The sequence below is a fragment of the Gossypium arboreum genome, chromosome 12 (assembly GCF_025698485.1).
Source record: "Gossypium arboreum isolate Shixiya-1 chromosome 12, ASM2569848v2, whole genome shotgun sequence".
NCBI classification, from domain to species: domain Eukaryota; kingdom Viridiplantae; phylum Streptophyta; class Magnoliopsida; order Malvales; family Malvaceae; genus Gossypium; species Gossypium arboreum.
Window position 1 is genome coordinate 28,109,940 of NC_069081.1, and position 10,000 is coordinate 28,119,939.

Sequence of the window (10,000 nt, forward strand, 5' to 3'; positions counted from 1 at the left end):
AGCTAAGGTGAAAATGATACGACTAATAACCATTAATCGCCTTCGGATGTTTACGCTTACTGGTCGTTCCTAAAGAGCTAAGACTTAACTTAAAGCAGCTATTAATACAGCTCTTTAACCTCCTAGCTTGGAGAGAGAAATTATTTTATCGCGCTCCACATCTCGTGGTATTTTTGTTCCCAGCCTGGACTTGAGTTCATCAGTTCATCGAGGAAAGGATAATTTACTACGAGAGTGCAGAGATTTGCTACTCAATAGGTATCGGGGTACATAAAGAGTACATTGACACATATTGCTTGGTCGCTTGACGAATGGCTTTCTACGACGTTAGTGAGAGCAGAGTCCAAACCAAAACCAATTAAGCCATTCTAATTAGAGTATGATAATGAATTCATTGGTGGCAAAGCTCTAAGCCTGCAGACGGATATCCGTCGGGACCCGAGGATACCAGCGATGATGAGGTTCCCATGATGATGACATGCAACGTTATATCCGTCAGAACAGACTGAACATCTAAAGAGCTCATCATTGAGCTAGACCGGAAAGATGAACGCCGAGCTAAGGTCGCAATAGCCCGAGACTTTAAGGGGGGCGGAGAATGAGGTAAAGGTCTCTGTCGATACGGCCGTGGACCCGTAAATAGGCCGGCATTCAAAGCAGGAGAAAGGCGGGTTCGATTACAAGTTTTAGATGGGCCGGATGCGCAGCATGCTCAGGCCCTTGCTAATTACCAGCCACCGTACACAGAATGGGTTGATAGTAAATGGTATCCGGACAGCTATACCATCCCCAACTTCTGCATGTATGCCGGAAAGGGGTGCCCCTTTAGCATCTGATATATTTTACGGCCCGTTGTGGAAACTCGGCGACCAATCAAGCCTTGCTTCTAAAGCAGTCTCCTCTGTCTCTGAAAGGAAATGCGCTTTTTTGGTATATTGCAATTCCTCCCCGCTCCGTGGCCGATTGGGACACGATGTCTACGACATTCTGCTGGGCGTACTACCGCACTACCGGGATCCGACGCCGCTTCTTGTCTTGGGAAAGATGCCTCGAAATTTCAAGGCCAAGCGCGAAGAAACTCGTTCCATGGTAGGACCGGTGGATGAAGCCATCGCTATACTCCTAGACTCAAAGCCTAACGGAGACCAGCGCCCTATAAGCCCGCCATATGCTTGGGAGGTAGACGAAAACCCCTTTCCGATAGGGTACCCGTTACCCAGCTTAAAAATCGTTAGAGGCTTCGGCTTTTGTCAATGCCTGTCCATTTCCTGTTGTGGGCTGGGTTGTCAGGAAGTGAGCCCGAGAGGGGCGTCCAGACGCGGGTCGAGTATGAATGCTTCCTTTATCCAAACAAGCTGTACTATTCCTTTTCCACCGACCTTGGCTATTTGAGCTGCGGGTAACTAAGGCTCTACCCTTTCTGCCTTTCCTGATTACCTGATTGTTTTCCTGCTTCGCGAAAGTCTTTTTGAATTATAATGCCACTAATCCAATGCCGCTAATCCAATAGTTTAGATATCCATGCACAGAGAAGCTGCTAGTCTTTTCGACTATGCCTTCCTTTCTAATTTTCCTTCTTACAGGGCACGAACGGGAGCCTTTCTTTCCTAAGAAGGAATGTGGCGAAGAACCTGAAAGTCTTTCTTCTTTTAATGCCCACAGATCCGCTGGAGGAAGGAAGCCAGGGAGACTTAGCATCCGATTATCGCAATATACTCTTTCTGGGAAATGTGCATGAAGAGTAATTCCATGTAGGCAGCTTATAGCCTTCTTTCCTTGTTTTGTTGCACTCATTCACTCCGCAATTCCCTAAAGAAAGGGCAAGATAGAGTCAAAAGGCAGAAGAAGAAGGGCTTTTCTTTGCTCTTCTTTCCAGGATTCCTTCTCATCGAGAGATGCGGCATTACCGCTGTAGTCTCTATGCCTTTTTGCCTATCTTACTCTTTCTCGAGGGACAGATGCCGATTATCCTACAATGCTTTTTTTAACATCTGAAAAAGCTTTTCTTCACAGGTCGAGAGAAGCCCAAGAATTCCTATCTAAGGCTCGGAACCAACCTCAGCAGTTAGGTGTTCGCAGATGAGTTTACGATCCTACCCAGCCTTTCTTCTTGCGACTAGTTGAGTTGACCTTTCTGTCTGGAGCGCGAGTGTAGCGAAGGACCCTTCTTGAGGCGTTAAGAGGAAATTTGAGTTTCTAGTTCTAGTAGTTGCACTATTAGTAGTTAGCTAGCGAAGCGCAATCGCAGAAAAAAAAACGTAGTGCGTAGTGGAAAGCGAATAGTTCTTATAGTTGTTCCAAGCGTGGGACTGCGAGAGGGAGGGTATGATGGAGTGCCTGGAAATGAAGAGAAGAAGAAAGGAAGGGTTTTGAGGGTCATTATTGAAACTCATACCTTCCACCTTATGGACATCCTTAGTGTCCCCAGCTGGACTGATCAAATGACAAGACCTTAGTTTAATCAGGAATGGAATATTAAAAAGAAAAGAATTGAGTGGACTGACTTCCCCCACGGAGCGAGCGGTAAGATTTTGAGTAGAAAGATAGGGCTTGGCTCGATGGGAATGCATGCACTGAATGGAATGACTGAGCGCAAGGAGAGAATGAAGTGTATTGAAAGACCGAAGACAAACCGATGAAACTGACCCCTGGGACCGCAGGAAAGTACTTGCTTGACTTAATTGCTTGCATGGGGGAGAGATCCTTACATGTCAAGAAAAAGATCAAGTCCTCTTTTCTCCCAACTAAAATTAGTAGAGATCGAGATGGGGAGACAACATAATAATAATAATGCGAATTGAATATCGATTCTATGAATCGATAGGTCTCAGATCGAAAGTTTTAATTATTTAATTAAATAAGTCATGTATTCAAATTTCCGGGAGTGGATTTATGAGAAGAAAATTATGGCATGAGAGGACCAATGAGACAGAACACTCTTGGATGCATTCCTTCGCTAGCAGGGCTTCGGCCCATCTCAATTGAAGAGTCTTCGGTCAGTAATCTCGTACTCTCGACCGGCTCGAACCACTACGTTATCCATGTTCCGGCTCATTCGTATGCTCATCCTATTCATGCCACCAGAACCTGTAATAAACCATCATTTAAAACCATCCTGTTAAAGGGAATCTTTGGATATCAGTAAGAAGGAATTGGCCGCATATATTCATTCTGGCGCATCCGACTCTTGCTGTCTTGACTTCTTGATAACTGTGTATTCAAATACCAATATCACACATACCCTGGAGACTGTTCCCACTCTTCTATACCAGCCTAAGCCTAGGTCAAGAGGGAAAGCTAGCCTCACTATACCGATCATGGCTTCTGCACCTAAGTACATCCCATCGACGTTTCCGTGGTAGAAAGTATAATAATAGCGGAGGTTTGTTTTTAAACACTGGTGGGACAAGAAGAGAGGCGGTTTCGAGTGCTCATGTGCCAATTTCGGGTGAGGGAATGCTAATGGATCCTCCGTAGTTGATCAACCTCTTTCAGAGCCTGTTACTCGTAAGTCACAATCATTCTATGACCATGGAAAAAAGGATTTCAATGCTGATTTAGGGCCGGCCAAACGAATGAGACTTGTTCACCGACGGAAAGAGAGAGAGTGCTAACCCGAAGCACCGTCCCCTACTATCCCAATTGAATTATCTCCTGCTACTGCTCGGAGGGGAAGAGAAGGACAAAGGAAGCTACAACTCATCTGCGAAAACCTTGCAAGTCAACTCTAGCAGCGTATCAGCTTCAAGTGGATAAAATATTGTTCAATTATACTGACTGTCGCATATCAGCTGTAGCATATGCATATGCGCAGTGAAGCACTTTTTCATTCCGTAAAGATAGCTTCTTTCGCTTCCAGCTGGCCTGGCAAGGAAGAAAGTATATAAATAGGAGTTTGTGCTCCAGTCGTCCATTCCGGAATGATATATGTTGGTGGGTTAGTAACCACATCACCATTAGCACACCATATTTGATATAGCATTTAGTAATTTAGTAATTGAGTACAGTAAGCAAGCGAGTGACTGGAACAGTAGATACAGTAGACTTGTTCCCTTGCCTCCCTCCTTCCCCCCTCGCCAAGCCTGAAGAAAGGAGCAACTTAGATACCTCTTTGTTAACTATATTCCTGGTTTGCAAAAAGGGACCTTGGGCCCAATCAATCTCTATACTCTTGATGCAATGGACTCCCCAAAGCCACTAAACCGCTCTCTTCCACCCGTAAACCTCGTTCTAGTGAGATTTTATCCCTTTTTTATTTAAACTGAAACTCAGTTGCCTATCTGATCCTTGGTCTAATTGGGCCTTTCTCTATAGCTCGAATCGAATAGCTGGGCTACCCCCTACCTTGGCTTGGTTGGTTATTAAAGACAGGGGCTCTCGGTAGCTCTAGGCGTCAAGCATCACAACGAGACTCTCGCTAATATAGAGAGGCAGCGAAGGCCGAAGGGGCGTGGCGGAGAGAGGTTTTCAGACCGAAAGGTATAGGATGGCATGGCGTATAGGCTCAGTATATAGTCAATGGGTGCCGCAGGTAGTCGAGTTGATAACGAGAGGTATAGAGGGAATTCAGACTCAAAATCCGAGAAGCTTCAGACCAACCCTTGAACCTAACCCTCGGGGCGTAGCCTCACGAAGAGACTCTCCTTATCAGGAGAGGTTGGACGATAGTTCAGTTAAGGAGAGAGGGACGGGAGATCAATTGAGTTGTTACGCTCCCAGCTATTGGACTTTTTTCACACAAAGCCAATCTAAGTTCAAATTCCCTTTATCCGGATCGATTAATTGAAACTGTTAAGGAGAAGGCTTGGTCACTGAACTGACTGACTTGCTTGACTTCGTTCGTCCACCCTCTAGCTCCAAGACTTGTATTCCACTTGCACCTCTTAGTCTAGCTACTGGCTTCCCTTTCCGCTTTGAGCTTATACTTCCTGTCTATTAGAAAAGAAAAGAATCTTTCTCTTCAAAATGAATTAGATCGGCCCGTGGAATGGTTGAGTCGTATCCTATGAGCCAACTTTGTGCCTTAACTGGTTAATTGATCCCCCCCTGCCCGGACTTTCTAAAGAGATCTTCCACCCTGTCGTACGAGCTCAATTAGATTGATCCTACCTTGCCCTTGGTATTTTCGTGCCTAAACGCCTTTCTCATCCCTTTCTTTAAGTAAAGTACCGGCTTGGTTCCACCTCTCTGCTTAAGGCTTCGTAGACGTAGCTCCGTAGGTCTCACATGGCTCATTGCTTTGACTTGAATCGAGATTGGGTTTGTATCAAGCCGACTCTACTAGAATACCAGGGGGAGAATCGCACTCTTCTAAATTCATTACAAAGATCTTGAGATTGGTCTCACATCCTTACTTGTTTAATACTTGTCTTTGTCGAGATTGGCTTGGTGTTAAAGTACCTGACTGAGTACAAGATCGAAAAGAAAGCTTTTCAGTGCAAAAGGACCAACGAGGATTCAGGAGGATAAGGATAAGGGGAAGAAGCGGGGTAGTCGCTCTAAAGGGAGAAGGAACAGAGACAGTGAGGAATTAGTTGGTATTGAGAGGCCTAGCACGAGATTACTTCTTCCTGCACTCAAAAGGAAAGCCCAAGTACAAGACATACCGGGAGTACAAGCGCTTGACCATAGGAAGAAGGAAGAGGACGCTGCTCTGACATAAGCGATTGGAAGATCTGATCTTTCTTTGAAGACCGGTCCGATTGATACAAAAAAGAAGTAGAGGTTATGAAAGAAATCATTGTCTTGTCAGCTTCATATTCTTATTTATTTTATTTTAATAAGATGATTGGGCCCTACAGTGGTATAACCGGTGAACCTCTCTCCTAGGTACCACTCGCGTATACCCGGTCCAGAAAACAAATCTCGTCCCCGCCACCCTCAGCGTTTACCGTGGGCACGATAATGTTCTCTTAACTAATTCTTAAAGTAGTGGGAAATCCTAAAACAAAGAAGGTTCTCTTTTTTCAGTTCAGTATTTGACTAGATAGGAGGCTCTATTAAGCCTGACTCCGATAGCCGCTGCTTCAGCCAGGTCAGATTTCCGGAAAGGAAAGTTTTTGAAGAGAGCTTGCCCTGGAAAGAGTGAAAGCCTGCCTTACAGATTCCATGAAATCCCCGACCTTTGTTGATGGGGAATTCCTTGAGACAGAGAGTATCTATTCTATAGACTTGTCATGGGCGGCCCCAAGAGAAAGTCTCTTTAGAGACATATGTACTGTACATCTGTTCAAAGAATGCCTTAGGGTAGGGAAAGAGTCTTTGATTGTATGTCTTCTCTTTCATGCATGCCTGTCAAATAAAGAGAGAGACATCAGTCCCAAGAGTCTTACCTTTCAGCAGTTAAAGCAAGCATGAGACTGTCTTTATGTGCCTTTCAGTGAAGCTTAAGCTGTCTTGTCTTTATGTGCATTCCTTTTATTTAAGACAGCCTGCCAGCCAGGGAAAGGATCTCAAGTCCGAGTGGAAGGCTATCCCACAATCCTTCATGAAACCCTCTTTAAAGCCTATATCACGTCGTTTAAGGCACAGTAACCGTCTTCCATGTTAGATTGTTGGACCTTGTTACCATGCCGAAAAAGACGTTATAGCGACCATCCTGGGCCTTCCACGATTGTTGACCTGTCTCGGACCGGGGAAGACGTTCTTCAAGACATTGAAGACAGTAAAAGGGAATCTGCTATCTGATTGCCTTGTAGGCCCCATCCCCATAAAAGTATTAGCCAGTGCTTCTTTCCGCCGATTAGATCTATGGAATCCAACCTTAAAGGTAAACTCCACTCTATGAATCCTATAAGAAGAGAGGTTGCCCGGGACAGGGAGAACCTTTCCGGCAATACAGATTCCATATCCAAAATGCTCGGAAGGAACCTTCGATATCCAATCCCACGTGGAACCTGCGCTAAGAGCGGTTTTCGAGACAAAAACTGATCATTCTGTGGATCCGAGATAGAACTCCGGTACTGCAACTCCTTCCCTTGATAGCCTTGAGTTGTTGGTTACACCGCACCGGAAAAGCACTCTCTGGGAAATCCGGATCTTTCTCAGCAGGGACAGTACCAAGGATATCAGGGTTAGATAGCTTTTTTTTTCTCTGGCAGTATAAAATAAAATCTTTCCAATCAATCGGGAAAGCCTATACCCGAAAGAGGGAAACCTTCTGTTTGCTTGCCATTGCAATATCGGAAACCGCAGGAAAGAAAGCCCCGGCCTGGTATTTTGACCGGCTGAAGCAGCGGCAGAAGCTGAACCCGAACCAAACCCTAAGCAAAGAAGGGATGTGCCTTAGTTCAGTCTCGAGGACGGGATAATAGGGGCGTAGCACCGAATATGTCGGAGTAGTCCCACCCAGTAGATGGACAAGCCAGTAGTACCAATCAAGGAAGCCTTTCACTGTAGAGCTTTCTTTCCTGATGGGGACTAAGAAAAGGAGACGCATATAGCTAAACAGCTGCAGCAGAAAGAACGAAAAGCCAAAAGTCAAGGTGCATAGCGGTCTTTTCAAGAATAGGGGAGTACAGAATAAGGGGTTTGCAAGACAAAAGATAATCCGCTGGAACTACGGACAAGGATATTTTACTCAATTCCCCTCTTACTATTTTAAAAAGCGGAATCAAATTCAATTCCACCAGTGTGTATGTAAGACAACCTTAATTCTATATGTTCAACACTTTGGGCAAGCCAGAGCAAGACTTCTCTGTGGGAATACCCGGCTATCTCCTACTTTTAATAGATAAAATCCCTGGAATTCTTTGATGCCGGGGATTATGTCTAAAAAACTTCGTATTGCGATCTCCGCTGACGATCGTTCTTTTTTTTTTCATAAGATCTATTCTTGGGCTAGAGCGTTAATATAGCTTTTCTCTTTTTTTTATATGGGATAGGGCTTTGGAGAACTCCTAGAATGGAATTCCCCTTATGTTATATCCTAACTAGTACCAGTCTAACTAAGAGTCATCTGCTAGGCCAGCTTCCTGTGAGTAAGCCAGTGCTAAAGAAGAGGACTAAGGAAAAGAAAAAAATTCATTGGGATAGATGCAGCGCCAATTAATTTCCGCCAATTGTAGCGGTGAGTGCTAAGTACTTAGATTAATAGTTTGCAGGATTTCTAGAATAGGAATAGGCTTTTTCTTTAGAGTAAGACTCTTTGCTTTGCTTGCTTCTTTCGGCCAGCTCAGCGGATGCGTGGCCGTATTCGACACCTCTTTCTCTTACGGCTAGTGCGCTATTTGAGATAGTTGAAAAGGGGTGTAGCGATAGAAAGTTTTGAATCAATAATTCCTCAAAAGTCATTGCTAGTACGTTTAATACAGTTACTGCTATACCTTAGGCCTCAATTAGCAGTCGTAAGGCCGACATGTCTTCATCCCGAAATAAGTAGATGCGGAATCTCGTCTGTTTGAAAGGTAACTCGAATTAGCAGTCGGACTGTGAACCATTGTCACTCGTTAGGCCTCCCAATATAATTGATTTGAAGGAGCTCCAGCCACTCTACTTCCACCGTCGTGTAGCCCTGCGGATAATTCGAATACCGGAACATCCTTCCATCCCTCATTCAATCTGATCTACCGGCTCTAAGACCGAAAAAATGGAAGGAATCAGATCAATCTTAGGGCTTTCAGCGCCTCGAAGACTCAATAGCAATTCCATCTCGTCTTTCCGGATCAATAGCCCCCAATCCCCATCTTTTCAAAACATGTCTTTTACGGGTGGGTCGAAACATCTCCATCCTTTTCGTTCGGTGTCATATCCTACGAATATGCGCCGAAGAACCTTCGTCCTCTTTGTTCCTTCGACATCTTGTACCCCGAAGCATTGAAATAGCACAGTAAGCGGACCACCTACAGGGAAATCCTTATACCACTATCAAGCCATGCCGGGCAATGAGGCTGATGCTACTACCGATACAGAGAAAGACAAGGACTTGATTTCTATCGATGTGAAATCCATTCTATTTTTCTGATGCGCATGTCGTCCGATCAGTCTACTCTGCTTTAGTATGCGCTAGGGAAGAGAGGGATGATTCTTCTCATCGAGTCTCCCAACAATGGACTCACTATCTCAATCAAGCTCTTTTATTGCATTCGAAGTATTTATTACCTAGTCCTCTTATCTGTTAACAGGCTGGCCTTATTTTCATCGATCAGTCGGCGCCGGCATCTCAATGGTGAGCAATTCTATCCTAAATGGTGTAGCTTCTTTCCCTCTTTGCTTATGTTGTGCCTGTGCCGATGCCTATAGTTAAAAAGAAAGGAAAGACTCAAATACGCCAACTCATTAAATATAGTAAAACTTAACATACGAGAGGCTCCTCAAGAGAAGGGAAGGTGACGTACTCCCTAATCGTAGAGCTATAAAAGTATCCTGCCTGTAGCTTGTGGCTTTGTTAGTTGGCTTAATAGCTTGCTTGGTCCGATTGTTCATGTTGCTGGTCCCGCTGCCCTTACCTACTCAAATCCCGAAACGAAAAGAGTAGTTCCCGTTCCCTATTTGTCCCGGTCCTTGTTCTTGGTCTCTGTGAAAGATCCAGTCGATGGGAAAGAATCCATGTTCAAGTCTTATTACCGAGTGCGAGCTGCTTTCTGTGGAAGATTCAATTACGGGAAGGAAATAGAGGTCACAAGGTAAGGGACCGCTTTCCTTGTTCAAGCCGGTATTTATATTAAATAAGTAAGTAGTAAGTAAGTGAAGTGGTGAATTGGCCATTGGAAAGGAGGAATAAAGCTTATTTCAATACGTATTACTTGTTTTAGGCACTGTTATAATTATTTATCGTGCATACAATATCCTTTCATGATTCAAGATGTAAGGAAAAGGACTTTCAACTAAGGTAAATCCAATGTCAGCTGAAAGATGAAAGAGAGGATTTCCTTATCGCATTGGAATGCCTTAAGAAGATTGTTCTTTCGGTAGCTGGGGTTCGTGGTCGTGGAAGAATTGGGTTCGATTCCAATACACCCAATGTGGCGAAAAAGAGTTTTTCAAGGAGATATGAAATGGT